The sequence below is a fragment of the Nicotiana tabacum genome, chromosome 3 (assembly GCF_000715075.1).
Source record: "Nicotiana tabacum cultivar K326 chromosome 3, ASM71507v2, whole genome shotgun sequence".
Taxonomy (NCBI): domain Eukaryota; kingdom Viridiplantae; phylum Streptophyta; class Magnoliopsida; order Solanales; family Solanaceae; genus Nicotiana; species Nicotiana tabacum.
The window spans coordinates 89,803,796-89,818,607 of record NC_134082.1 but is presented as its reverse complement, the minus strand read 5'-3'; the positions used below and the strand labels follow the sequence as shown (position 1 = coordinate 89,818,607).

General features: G+C 37.8%; 1 long non-coding RNA gene across 2 annotated transcripts; it reads left to right on the top strand.

Moving 5' to 3' along the window:
• Window positions 1-4,345: 4,345 nt before the first annotated feature.
• Window positions 4,346-5,515, top strand: LOC107794940 (uncharacterized). 2 transcript variants are annotated; one of them, XR_012703962.1, is made up of 2 exons: window positions 4,346-4,445; window positions 5,242-5,515. It is a non-coding gene; the product is annotated as an uncharacterized LOC107794940 (long non-coding RNA). The 2 variants fall into 2 exon arrangements; XR_012703961.1 differs by having other exon boundaries at window positions 5,231-5,515.
• Window positions 5,516-14,812: the final 9,297 nt, after the last annotated feature.

Sequence of the window (14,812 nt, the reverse complement as noted above, 5' to 3'; positions counted from 1 at the left end):
AGTGGACGTTGAATGATATGGAACTCAGCAAAGCAAAGAGAAAATCCACAAATATAGCAGGTACAACAACAACACAGTAACAAACCAAGGGAAGAAAAATCCGAAAAACAGCTTCGAGCCAAGTTCTACAACTTCATCGAGCTCGAAGATCTCTCTTTTTTCTTTATCTCTGTTTTTCTTTATTTTGTGTTTTTTGGAGTCCTTTTAGAAGTCTCAAATCTGGGTTCGATTCCGGATTTGGAGCTGTTTTTGGGTGTTATTTTTCGCTGGAATTTTGGTCAGTTTCATGGCCATTTGGGGTTGGTTTGATGATTTTACGATGGGGGCGTTTGTGTGGTCGTTACTGGGTGTTGAAGCGAAGAGTATGAAGTCCGTTTTTGTGTTCAATCGAGAGAGATCGGGAGGAAGATTGAAGAACAACGCTTTTTTCTTTTTGGTTCGAGAGTCTCTCTCTTTTTTGGTCTCTATCTGATTGTGCCCTCTTCGCTGGTTCTTCTTTTGTGAAGATAAAGGAATGCGCCATTTTTGTTCTCAATCTGAAGGGGAAGCTCTACCCTAGATTTTAGGAACGTGGGGTTTTAAAGAGAGGGTTTGGGCCAATCCGGATCAGGTCATGGGTGTTTTGGGCTGGGGAATTAATTTGTGTAGAGACAAAATATTGGGCCAAATTTGGGTGTATTGGAGTTGGCCCAGTTCCGCAAAAAAAAAGGAGTTTCTTCTTCAATTTTCTTTTCTTTTCTAAATTCCTTTTCTTTTCCCTTGTTTTTCCTTTTTTTTAATTAAAAACCTAATAATTAAAAAAATCCTAAATTACCTAAAAATGTGAGATTAAAGTAATTAACTAATTATAAAAATTTTAAACATTACTTAATTCTAAATTAAAAGAGGAAAATCAATAAACTAAAATTAACAGACAAAACATGTAAAAATGAGCTATTTTTGTAATTTTCAAATTTTATCAAGTAAATAATTACTGATTAATTCTAAGAATTTAAAATCAAATCCTAAATGCAGATGCATAATATTTTTGGTATTTTTTCATGATTAAAATAAAAATTAAATGTGCACAAAATGCAAACAATTAATAAAAATCCTATAAAATGGAAAATAATTAACAAAAATCTATTTTCTTGGGATTTTATAGGAGTATTTCGTATAGGGCAAAAGTCACGTGCTTACAGTTATGACCCAAATTCCATTAAAGGTCATGATGGTGCCAGGCATCATTGTCAGGCAAGCCAACACTAAATAATCAATTTAGTTCTCGTTTTAGTATTTTAGAAATCATGATTTTTCTTCAATTTAATAGTAAAACATGGACTTCACAAATAAATAATAATTTTTTAACAATTTTGAATAATCCATAATCATCCCAAAACCTGGTGTCACAAGTTCATGAGAGTTTACTAAGGAATAAAATAAAATACAATAAATGTCCGGAATACAATTTGGACTGAATAGGAACTACGAATACTCTAAAGGAAACTTTGCTGGTTGTGGGTCATCTTGAGAGATGCAGCTCACCTAAGTCTCCGTATCAATCATGCCGTTGCATCCACTGGGACACTAGACACGCATGTGCATGTGCAACTAAAATGCACAGCAAGTGTAGTATGAGTACGAAAACAACACATACCTAGTAAGTATCCAGTCTAACCTCGAAGAAGTAGTGACGAGGGGTCGACTTTGACACTTACTAGTGGTCCAATAATATCATAATATGAGGTTCTAATTTAAAATGATATGTAGAGATAACAACAAAACTCAGAGCAAGAAGAGAGCTGAACAATTCTTTCATCATTATTAAGGAACCCCAAAACACTTCCTTCATTTAAAACAAATGATCTTTCAGCGATGAATTTTTACAAATTATAAAAAGGGTTTCCAGTTATCACACATAATTTCCACAGAGGACGTTCGGCCCGATCCAATATAAATGTGAACTGTGCACTTTCGAGGGTCGAACAACGCAAACAATAGATGCATCTATTTCCCCAATCACGAATCATACATGGGACGCAGTCAAATATAAATTTAAGAAATTACCCCGCTTGAGAATCATACCTGTGACGCGGTCAAATATAAATTTAACATTAAAATCGTATCTCTTTCTTAATTCTTTGCTAAATGGGGGAAATTCAACTTGTAGCTTTTTAAGAAAATTACCCAGCTCGCGAAACATACATGCGATGCAGATACACATAGATTTCTTAAGCTATTATAATATTCCTCAATTCTTTTCGAATTTACGAAGTTCAAATGAAACCTTTTAAATATTAAATTCTTCAATTTCAGCTCCTTTCAAAATATTTAGTAAGCAAACTCAATCTCGCTCCCTCTCAAGGCAAAAATAAGCATAAATAAATAACAATATCAACAAGGCATGACGTGAGCCTAAAACTACCCGGACATAGGCATAACTTATAGCTACATACGGACTCTCGTCACCTCGTGCGTACGAAGACTCCACAAGTAGAAGCACATAACAATTTGGTTCACCTATGGGGTTAATTCCCTCTTACAAGGTTAGAAAGAAGACTTACCTCGCTCCGAACTTCCATAATCGGAATCACCAATATAGCACCTCAAACTGATGCCCAACGCTCCAAAACTAGCCAAACAATGCACAAACTAATGAAAATACACTCTAATACTCATAACAATTCTATTTACAACAGTTCCCAACTCCGCTAGGAAAGTCGATAGAAATCACCCTCGGGGCCACGTGCCCGGATTCCGAAATTTTTCGAAGATACCCATAATCTTACGAACTCAAATATATAATTTATTCTCAATTCCATGTCCAATTTCGTGGTTAAAATCTAAGAATACCAATTTCTAGGTTTTTCTTCAAAATCCCAAATTCTACTAGTTTCCATGTTCGAATCTATGTACACTCATGTATTTAACTCAAAATTTGTAAAGAAATCACTTACCCCATTATGATTGATGAAGATGGAACTCCAACGTGCTCCAAAATCGGCTCCCATGGGCGAAAATGAAATGAGATAGAGCCAAACCCTCGTTCTTAAAGAAGACACTGCCAGCCCCGACTTTCGCACCTGCGGTAACTTGACTGCTTCTGCTGTTCCGTAGGTGCGGCCCTACTACCACTTCTGCGATCTATCCCCTAGTTGCCCACTTTCGCTTCTGCACGTTCCTTTCTGCACTTCCCCGCCAAACCGCATCTACGCCCCTTTGGTCGCTTCTGCGGCTCTGCACCTACGGCCAAAACCTCGCAGGTGCGGTTACACCAGATGACATCAGGCTTAGAAATCTTCATAAGGCAGAATTCAATCTGTTAACCACCCGAAATCCACCCAGGGCCCCCCGGACCCCGTCCAATCACCCCGACCAGTTCCAAAAAATAATGCGGACCTGCTTGAGGCTTCAAATCACATCAAACAATGCTAAAATCATGAATAGCACTCCAATTCAAGCTTTATGAAGTTTAGAACTTCAAACTTCTACATTCGATGCCATAACCTATCAAATCACGTCCGATTGATCTCAAATTTCACATACAAGTCACATTTGACATTATAGACCTACTCTAACTTCCGGAATTGGAATCCGACCCCGATATCAAAAAGTCCCCTCCCAGTAAAACTTCTTAAAAACCTTGAAATTTCTAACTTTCACCAAACAACTCCTAAATAACCTACGGACCTCTAAATCCACTTTCGAACGCGCTCGCAATATCAAAATCACCATACGCGGCTATCCTCAAACTCAAAATTCCAAACGGATATCAATAACATTGAAATGCACTTCAACCCAAATTTATGAAATTCTTCAAAGATGCTAACTTCCACAATAGGCGCCGAAACGCTCCCAGGTCAGCCAAAACCCGATTCGAACATACGTTAAAGTACAAAATCATCATTCAAACCTGCTAGAACCTTCAAATATCAATTCCGATGTTGTTTACTCAAAAATTCAATCTTAGTCAATTCTTCCAGTTTGAAGCTTCCGAAATGAGATTTCTCTTTCCAATTCAACTCCGAAATTTCAATTCTGACCACGCGTACAAGTCATAATACCTTAAGTGGAGCTGCTAATGGCCTCAAACCGCCAAATGACATACTAGAGCTCAAATTGACCGGCCGGGTCATTACAAAAAGAAATAGGAAAATGATGAAATCTGTTTTGTTTGGTTGGAAATACATTAAAATGGGAAATAAATTTAAATCTTGGGATAATAATTGAAATTTAAAAAAGTTTAAGAGGTTCTGGGAATAAAATAAGCTTCTAGAAAAAGGGACAATTGTCCCAATTTGTTAAGAAAAGAGTTGAGAATGAGTGGAAATATCTAGAAATTGGACGACTGTCTATTTTTTTTGTTAATAAAGATGCCATTTTCCCTAAAATTTTCGTGCTGGCAGATTCCTTTTAATCTCTCTCCCATTCCCTATCATGGGCACATGTTCACATTCTCTAAAAAGGTATTCCTCCTCTCCTTGTCACATGGGATTTTGACATAAAAATCTCTCTAAAATTCAGGTTCCTTTCATTCACCCTGATTTCTTTTTGAAAACGAGAATTTGAGGTTCAAAAATAGATAGAAAAAAAAAAGCTACAAAAGTTGTTTTGCTCTTCCATTTTACTGATTTTTGCATCACTTTCTTCCTTGGATTTCGAATTGTTTTGAAGTTCTGGAGCTGTTTGTTTGATTGTGAGCTTGTTGATGTTTTGCTAGCTAGATCTTCACTTTCTTTCTCTGATTCTTATTTGTCAAGTTCATCTATTGATTTTGCTTCTAGGTATTTGAAACTCCTTCTATAACTCTATTTGAATGTGTTAATGAAGAGTCGAGTGATTTGTTGTGTTTACATCTGATTTCGTGTGTTGTTGTTCAATAGTTAAACCGGTCTACCTTTGATTGAGCTGCTATAATGTGCTATTCAAAGGATAGTTATAGTTTCATAATGAATCTAATCTTTTGTTTGCTTATGCAATTCCTGATGTTAGTTTATACTTATGATTATGAATTAAAGTCAGCTCGAGAAGAAAGGATATAATTGAACAGGTGATAAAGGCAAGGCTTCATTGAAGGAATGTGAAGAATGAAATGAAAGTGCGGGGTTGGGATTTGGCTATTGGTGTAAAATCGTCATACTGTGAACAATAGCTATAGAATAGGCGATATTTATAAATTAATCCTTAATTTAGTTGTACATATTCTGATTCAAGTTCATTGTGCCTAATTTGAAGATTTAAATCTGTATAGTTATTTTTCAGAACCAATTCCATCAGGGACTTACGTGAAGTGGAATGGACTAGCAAATCGGCACATCTGGAGTTTGGTTAAGCAAGTCCAGACCCCAGGTCGCTGGGTTTGGATACTAAGCCCAATGTTTTAAGCCTGGGCCCACTAGAGTGATGATCAGCTATTATATTCATTTCCATTTCTTCTGATAGTAATAGTTTAATCAATATGATTCTTTTCAATTTGTTAAAGTGTTTGGTTCGAACAAGTAGTTTCTCAATATATGCTTCATTGACGATTATCCAATATCGATCTAAATGCCAAAACCCCTCTCAACACATAAAGTTCCTTGGAAAAATAAAATGACTAAGCCTTTACCTCAACAACTCTCTTCCATAACTCGTGACCTCATAATAATCTCAAATGCATGAGAAGAACAATATATGAACATTGTAGCTTGCTTTAGGCATAATTAATAAATAAATCCTCATGACTATGGGTAAGGTTTCCGTAGCATAGTTGTGATACATAAATCCAAATTCGAGTGTGCGCTTCACATGACTCGACCACAACTTCAAACAATAATAAAGTTAACATATTGTGGATCACGAGTGCGTTTCATGTGATGCGATTCGCAATGTGTACAAAAACAAAGGAGTGCGCAACATCGCCACTTGTTCAAACAAATTCCATAAATATTAAAGGCAGTTAAAATTATATTAAATGTGGTTAGATGATAAAAACTCACAATAGGTTCTAAATATGTAATTAATCAGTTAATCATTCCAATTATTAATATTTGAGTGACCGTGCTAAAATCACAAAACTCGGGAGTGCCTCACACCTTCTCCCGGGTTAACAGAATTCCTTACCTGGTCTTCTGTATTTTGCGGACTGTAAAACATAGTCAAATTTCCTTGATTTGGGATTCTAAAATAAATCGGTGACTTGGGACACCATAAATTATTCCAAGTGGCGACTGTAAATCAAAAAATAATCCCATTTTAATTAATATCACTTTAATTTGAAAACTCCCCATCCCTCAGAATAAGGAGGTGTGATAGTCCAAAACTCAAGTAAATGAAGTTTAAGCTTTTAAAATTTCTTTTTAAAGTTTCAATATGAGTTAAGAAATTAAATTAACAAGTAGGGTGCAAACATCTCATGTATAACATAATTTGGGTCCTAACTACCCGGACATAAGCATAATTAGTAGCTACGTAAGGACTCTCATAACTTCGTGCATATGTAGCCCCCACAAATAGAAGCACATATTAAATCAATTCACATATGGGGTTAGTTCCCTTTTACAAAGTTAGAAAAGAGACTTACCTCGTCTTAAAGCCCATTTTCTTACCACAATTTCGCTCTAAACACCCAACTTGGTTTCGTTCAATCCGAAACTAGTCAAAACAATGTGCAAATTAATCAAAAATATACTCCAATGCTTGGAATTTAAGAATTTATAAAAATTTCCAACACCGCTTGAAAATTTGGCAGTGGGGCCTGTCGCCCCTTTTTCTCGCAAAATCGGATTTCGACGTATGATAACTCTTTTGAGGAGGTGTTAAAAGAGGAGAGTCACCAGCTAACGGGCTTAAGGTGAGTTGGGGCACCTATTTCCATAAGACTCAGGTTTAACTAGTTTACGTCACCAAAGATCGGGTAAGGGCTCAAATTACCTCGAAGAGAAGGTGTTAGGCACTCTTCGAGGTCCACAACAGTGGGTCCCGTCCGAACTTGAATTATATGAATTAGCCAGATAAACAGAGAGAAAACAAGAAGTTTAGGCAATTTATTATTAAACTTTGAACAACTACAAATACTTGATTCAAACATAAAATGGGGGGTCCTAAGTTTTTTAGCCTTAAGGATCACCCCTTGCAACATAAATAATACTGCGTAACTCCCTCGAGATGGGTTGTTACTCATGTTATTCAGGGGGCACAGACTATCATCTCCTGCTACTCGATTACTATCTTTAAGTTTTTTACCTAAAGAGCACTAGTTGATTCTAAATCGTGCCTTATGTGTGCACTACCCGTCCCCATGCCTATGGCCCAGGAGGGTTTGGACCTACTATTTGGATGGTTCTAGACTGTACTCAGGTTGCGCAAAAATGATAAATCTAAGCGACATTCAAAACATGTAGGACTACACATCAGGGCAATAAATGGCTCAATTTAGCCTCCACATGTGAACAACAAATGCATGCTAATAGGTTCATAATGAGGCAGTAGACGAATTACAGAAAAAAGACGAAATAGTGTCTTTAAATACTATAGTCATGGCTTCTATGTGATTCTGAATTTTAAACATACCGTCAATATTCCTTTCCTAGAACAACGAATTTGCAGATCATAAATATTACAAATCCTATAGGCATGCTTTCTAAATCATTCGCGAAATAAGGCAATGGAATAGTTGATAATTTAAAATTGCCAGCATTGACTATAAAGCATACTTTCTAGGCGAGCAACATGATCCTATAGGCAGGATTTCTAGGAATTGGCCATTGAGACTAATTCTTTATCTTTTTATCCTTATAGGCATATTTCGAGGCGAGCAATATGATGGGAATAATAGTAATAGTAGCCAATTCAATTATATTCTTATAGGCATGCTTTCTAGGCGAGCAATATGATGGGAAAACAGTAATAGTTGCCAATTCAATTATATTCTTATGGGCATGATTTCTTTGCGAGCAATATGATGGGAATAACAATAATAGTAGCTGATTTGATTATGTTCCTATAGGCATGATATCTACGTGAACATTGTGAAGAGCAAATATTTATTACTCAACATGCTCCTATAGGCATGACATCTAACATAGAGCAAATTGAACAAACAATCACTGTGTTGCAATATAGTAGGCAGATAATAACGCGTGAACCGGTGAGATTAATTATGTCCTATAGGCATGTTATTTATCAAACACATAGAAACAGAGCATGTTGAACAAGATGAAACACTCAGGTCCTATAGGCAGGATTTCTACCCTTTCATGCAAACATTATCATAGACTCATTTTCCCAACTTTCACTAATACCCCAATTGTTACTATAGAATTATTACATGCCCAATAATGAAATAAATTACAAAGGGATATAAATAACTATAGTAGGCCCAAGACAGGCCCAAAAAGCACCCAGCCTAGCCAGGCCTTCAATTTTGTCTCTATACATATCTCAACATAGCCCAGAAACCACAAGAGAACTTGGACTAAACCCAACAGCCATAGTTGATCAAAGGATCCAAGAAAACAGTCATTTACACAAACCAATTGGCCTATTCAGTAGGCAAAGGAGGGGCAAAATTGAGTAATCAGAAAAAAAGGCCAAAAAACCTCAGGCCATAATGTGTCGTAGTTCACAAGGGTATCAAAGTGGACCCCAAGCATTGCTCACACTAGGGAGGTTAATAGAGAAGCTTTAGCGGCCATGGCTTTCAGCCTGCCAAGACTTATAGGCTCAAAACTAGGGAAGCAATCAATGAAAATAGTAGTAGAGTAATAGGGTTTGGAAGAGTGCATTTGAATTTTTTTAGAAACAGACATTACATAGTGATCACATGATGAACATATCAACAGAGAGGGTGCATGAACTCAAGAAACAAGTTAATACCGCAAGTTTTCACTAAATGGGGCAGGGTATATTTGTAAGAAGCAAGGAGTCTTAAACATCTGGGATTACAAAGTTAATAGGCAAAGGAGCATTAGGCCAGTAAGACAAACATTTATCACTAAATGAACAAGTTCAAACCTAAAGGATCAAATTATGCTAAACACAGAGATTAAACAGTACAACTCATAGAATCACATATCATAGGGGAAATAAGTCAGGAAAAACTGGTCTAAGATAATTAGCTGTTAGGGGTACAGAATCGGCAGGGTAAGAACATACTAAGTGACAAATATAGTCATAGGAGCAAATTACAGCTAGAGCGAAGGTTTTAACAGATTAAGGCATACTAATGATATAAGTTAATTCCTATAGAAATTCAGAATAAGGCAGGAAAGTGGATGATGTCATATAGCCAATGCAAACACTCAAATTACTAATACATTAAGCTAAACATGCTTCAAACTGTCCAAATTGCCAAAGTTAAATACAAATACATTTTTAGGACTAACGATTTAGGCGTGAGTTAATGCTAGAGAAGTTTATATCATAACAGAATTACACTTAAAGAGAGTCGAGAAATTACATCAAGTCATGCAATTTCAGAAACATGGATATGCTGAATAGAACATAAGTGAATGAACATTGTGAAGGTTGAGGACTAACCCGCTATTGCTCAACAGGTAGACAAACAAGAAAAGAACAGCAATATGACCTAGAATCTCAGATGCGTCAAGTTCCCAAGGGCTTCAAAGAAACCAGGACAGTGTTCACAACCAAGGAAGGTCTGAAGATAAGAAATCTTGTGGCCTTGGCTTTCAGCCGGCCAAGAGTTAAAATATTATAAGAGAATAAAAGAACAAAGAGTGAAAAGCCTTAGTTTTTTTTCAGTGGAAAATTTAGCGATTCAGTGTCTATCTAAAAGGGAATGGGGGAGGGGTTCATACAGTAGTAGAATCGAGCAATAATCAAGGAAACCGAGTAATTCAAGCAACAAACAAGGTAAATAAACAAGTAAAATGATCTAAAAATAAATTTAAGATAGAGATCTATAATCCTTAGCTTTTAGGGAAAGTGAAAATCAGCCGAATCTAAACAATAAAAAAAGAACTCATACAGTAGTCTAAACATATATAGACAGAATAGCATTAAAATCAGAGATTTGAACCATTTAGGTTCTATTTTCAGAAGAGATTTGCTTGCCATGTTTAGGCAACCACCTAAGTAATACCATAAGAGAACAACCAGTGCCAAATGGGGGTCAGATATGGAAACTGAATCCCATATTTAGTGTGATTAAGAAAAGGTTTTAGGGAGGGGCGGCGATTAGGGTTTAGTTGATGAAGAGAGGACTGACAAAGATAGGCGACGATCTCTATGAAATGGGTAGGGTTTCTGGGGTTAGGTTAATTAAAAAAGGGGGAAGGGACGGTGGACATTGATCTTGTGAGATCAACGGCTGAGATAAAAAATTAGATGGGGCAGGTCGTTTAAAAATGGGTCGCGGCCGGGTATTGATCATGGGTCATTTGGCTTTGGGCTGGGGTAACTGGGTTAGGTATTTGAGTGTTTGGGCCATTCATTTAGTCTAGAATTGATTTAAAAATTGGGCTTTTTTTTAAATACCCAATATTTATCAAAATAATTTATAAACAAAATACTTAATATGGTAGTATGTTGGCTGGGTGTTATAAGTGTTGTAAGTGGCCGCAGGTTGTTGGTATCTGGGAGGTGAAGGGTGATATGTAGGTAAGGATGTTTGTCATGTGAGAGGAGACTTTGGACCTTAGGCCACCATCACTACCCATACTTCCTTCTTTTTAAAAATACTGCCCAACTGCAAGGCTTTGTTTGTCGCCTGGAATGCCTCGAAATTTGTCACCATTCCGCTCTTAATCCCCTCTTCTATTCTTTTTCCTAACTTGATAATGTCAAAAAATTTATGGTTCTCAATAACCATCAGTATCTCATAATACTATAGATCCTGAGCTCGGACAAAGAACTTGTTTATTTGTTCTTCTTCCAGTGTCGGCCTCACTTTCGTAGCTTCTGACCTCCACCGAGTAGCATACCTCCAAAAAGTTTCCGTCGGCTTCTTTTTAGATTCTGAATGTAGAAGATGCCTGGCACATTCTCTGTATTGAACTTGAACCGATCCAAAAAATCTGATGCCATATTTACCAAGTTAACCCATTTCTTTGGGTTTTGACTAATGTACCAGGACAGGGCGTCTCCAGTGAGGCTCCTCATAAACAACTTCATGCGGATTCTTTCATCTTTACCAACCCCTACGAGCTTGTCAAAATATGTCCTCAAATGTACCTTCGGATCACTTGTCCCATTGAACATTTCAAACTTAGGAGGTTTGTAACCCTCTTACAGTTCTATGTTCGGCTAAATACGCAAATCCTTATAATTGAACCCCTTGACACTTTTACCACCTTCGATACCTTGGACACGACTAGTAAGCTTATTGAGTTCCTCTGCCATGTTCTTGATGAGCAGGTCCTTCTCAGCAGACTCCGTTCTGTACATGGTCTATTATAGTGTGTGGGATAAGGTTTCCACGTATATGGGGTTGCTTTGATGGACTCCAGGAATTTGGGTATAGTGGTGGTCGTTGGTTGAGTTTTGGGGATTAGGGGTAGGTTGTGGTGTGTTTTGATAAGTGTGGTAGGTGTTGGTTTGCAGATACTGGGTTGGATGATGGTGATGTTGTGAAGGAGTTAGCACTTGTGGAGGATTAGGATTTTGAGTAGGCGTGACATATTGAAGAGGTGCAGGAGGATTTTGCGGGTGCTGGTTTTGTGTATTCTGAGGAGGAACTGGGCTTTGGGCATTTTGTTGATTGATGTCGGGAATATTCAAGTAAGTGAAAGGTTTGACAAGTTCTGGACCTGCTCAAGTTCCCCTTGTAACTCCAGTATCTTCTGTTCTAACCGCAAGACCAAGTCATTCTATGCCGGAGTACTCCGACCATCCGAAGTCTCGACATTCTGTGCATGCGTAGCGTTGTCTTTCCGGATACCACTCATATCGTCCATTTTAGCTTTTCCCTTGCTTTTAGGATAACTTGCAGGACGAGGAGGTGGAGGACCTCTAGATCTGGTATGATACGCTAATAATGTCAGTATGCACGAACCAACCTTAGGGGATGGAAATAAACAAAGAAAAGAAGAAAAAAAAAGTTAAACAAGTTTGTAAGGAGTATTAAAGGGATATTTGCGGTATTTAAACACATATTGTGGAATTATAAATTCGCGTCCTTATTTGGGGACCACATTCTACCCGAGGTAGGTCTAAGCGACATATAGATTTGGAGAAAATTGATGCCAATAATGGCGTCATTTTATTAATATGGTAAATGGACCAAATCTCTACAAAAAATGACAATAATTATAAAAAGTCACTAACAACATTTGCCTTATTATAACCAAATTCTAAAACGAGTCTAGAAAGCAAGTAAAATATCATTTTTAATGTATTTTGTCCCAGAGAGACCTTCTCTATGCTTGGCCTTCTTTGCTCCGTCGATCAGATTCCCTAGGTCGCGCATGTCCAGTAGCAGATATGCCTTTGCTAGATGCCCTCCTTCATTGCCCTCTGCATTCTGACAGTCCGAGATCCTTTTCCTCATCTTTCCCTCAATCTTCATCAACCCCTACTCCAAATTCCAACCTCTCTGTTGATTTAGTAGTGATTCCTTTCCACTCATTGATTGCTTCTATGTCCACTTTATGCTACTCCAAATGCCTTGCTTCAGACTCGAAAACCCTTTTGTGCAACATCCTGTATTTGACTTGTGCTTCAGCAGCATCGTCTATGACCCTATTCCTAAAATTAATCCTTGGCTTGACATCCCCTGCCATATCATCTACTAACCATGATGGGTAGAAGTACACATGGTCGGCGTGATACCGATCTGGCTCAATGGTATCTTTCTCCACAATGATCATATGTTGTGACTCGAACTTGAATGGAATGGTGTTCCCATTGAAGTCTGCTTTGTACTGAATCATGTTGGAAACTCGAGGTATAATGTGCTTCCTACCAGCTTTCCTCATAACCCTTATAGGAGCATAAGGACAGATCCCCCTCAACCCGATTAGCACTAGATGAGGAGCCTCTCTCAACCTGATGATGAACTCGCTGCTAGGGAACCATTCGAACATCCAATGCACTTTTTCATCGGTCAGATTGTGAAGAAATGTACCCAGCTCACAGCATTTCCCGGTTGCGCAAATCTGTTTGGGATAAAAGTCATTCTCTTTGGATGGTTATAGGCTATGTGGTCATTCCATAGTCGTCGCGGAAATTCTTGATGGAATTCACCTCTCTGAAAGTGTTCTAACAACCATACTTGCAGCAACAAATTGCAACCCTCGAAGTGCCCATACCCTTTTTGCAACGTTCTAAGGCCCGGTACATCTCAACCAAAAACATAGGGACAATAGTGTAGGTTTGCCCCTCAATTTCCTCCATTAAAGTTCTAGCGACCATATCTAGGCGGGTGTGGATCCATTCTCCCTTCATTGGAAATATCAGCATCCCCAAAAACAGAGAATGAATACAAAACCCGATGGTGTGTCCAACCCAGAGAAGTGATGGCAAGCTCATCATGGTAAAGGCGATATGACTTTCTGTGCCTATAACACTCGTAAAGGAACTCTAATTGTATGTAAGATTTCTTCAGACAGACTAACCCATCAGTTTTCTTGAAACCCATGATTTTAGGAAACCTCGAGAAGGGTATTTTTCTGGTACCAACAAACTAGGGCTATCCCATGGGAGTCCAGCGAAACCTCTTATTTCTTCTAAAAGGGGAGTCATTTCTATGTCACCAAAATGGAAGACGGCTCTCTTCTCATCCCAGAATATGGTGGCGGCCTCAATTAATGCATTGTTTGGCTGAATGTTTAATAAAGAGGGTAAATTCCCGAGGATTCTTTTCACATGGTTTTTGTCACTTTGTGAGAGATTTTTCCACCAATCCAGCAGCAAAGGTGGGATATTTTGAACCATGCCGAACCTAGGGACTTCGTACCTTATTTATGCAAAACAAATAAAGTTAGCCCTTTCCCCCTCCGGATTTGGCTATTTACCTATTAATGATCAACATATTGGCATGTTTTCTCCAAATAATGCATAGATCGTGATTGTGTCCCTTGGGATTACGAAAATCCCGGCGGACTTTGGACAAGCCTTGCCTTAGCAGGTTTTCATGCAGACAACATTCTAACCTACACTAGGTTTGGACATGATGCATGCACATTTTCAATCAGAGTAGGGGTTTCTAGAAGAGTCTAGACCGTTACCCTCAAGTGGACAACTTGAGAGGGAAAGGCATGGAACCGTCGACTGCACCACTGATCAACTAGTTTTACCGCAAATAAGCCTTTTTGAATTTAAGGGTAGTAAATAGGAAGAGCGCAACCACTTATTAAAGCGTTGCTACTCATCAAGTGACGCTATGGTATTAGTTAGGCACGAGTGGAATATGATGTGGATCATGCTTTATGCAAAGATAAAACAACACGTTGTCAAATATTTGGTATGACGAAAACAATAAATGCAGTATTAAATGTAATGTAAAGACATAAAAAGAAAGGAAAACAAGAAGAAGTTAGTTCGCACGGTATGGAAGTTGTAATAAAGTAAGAAAGGGAGTAAGGGTGGAGAGAGACATGATGTAGAAATTATTTAAAAAAGGACTTGGAGCAAGAAAACATGACTAGAAATAAAGGAAAACACATGTTATAACTAAGTTGAGCAGAGATTTGCATATTAATACGAATTCAAACAAAAGGGAGAGCGGGGAAAGGGTGTGCAAGCAGCAATAAAAGGAAAATGAGACCGGGATATTCATGTAACAACAAAAACAATAAAAGACACATTTGTCAGAGAAGATTAATTCATACAAATCAAATTTGTTATGGTAAGAATCTAAAAATATCCCCAGCGGAGTCGTCATGCTGTCGCG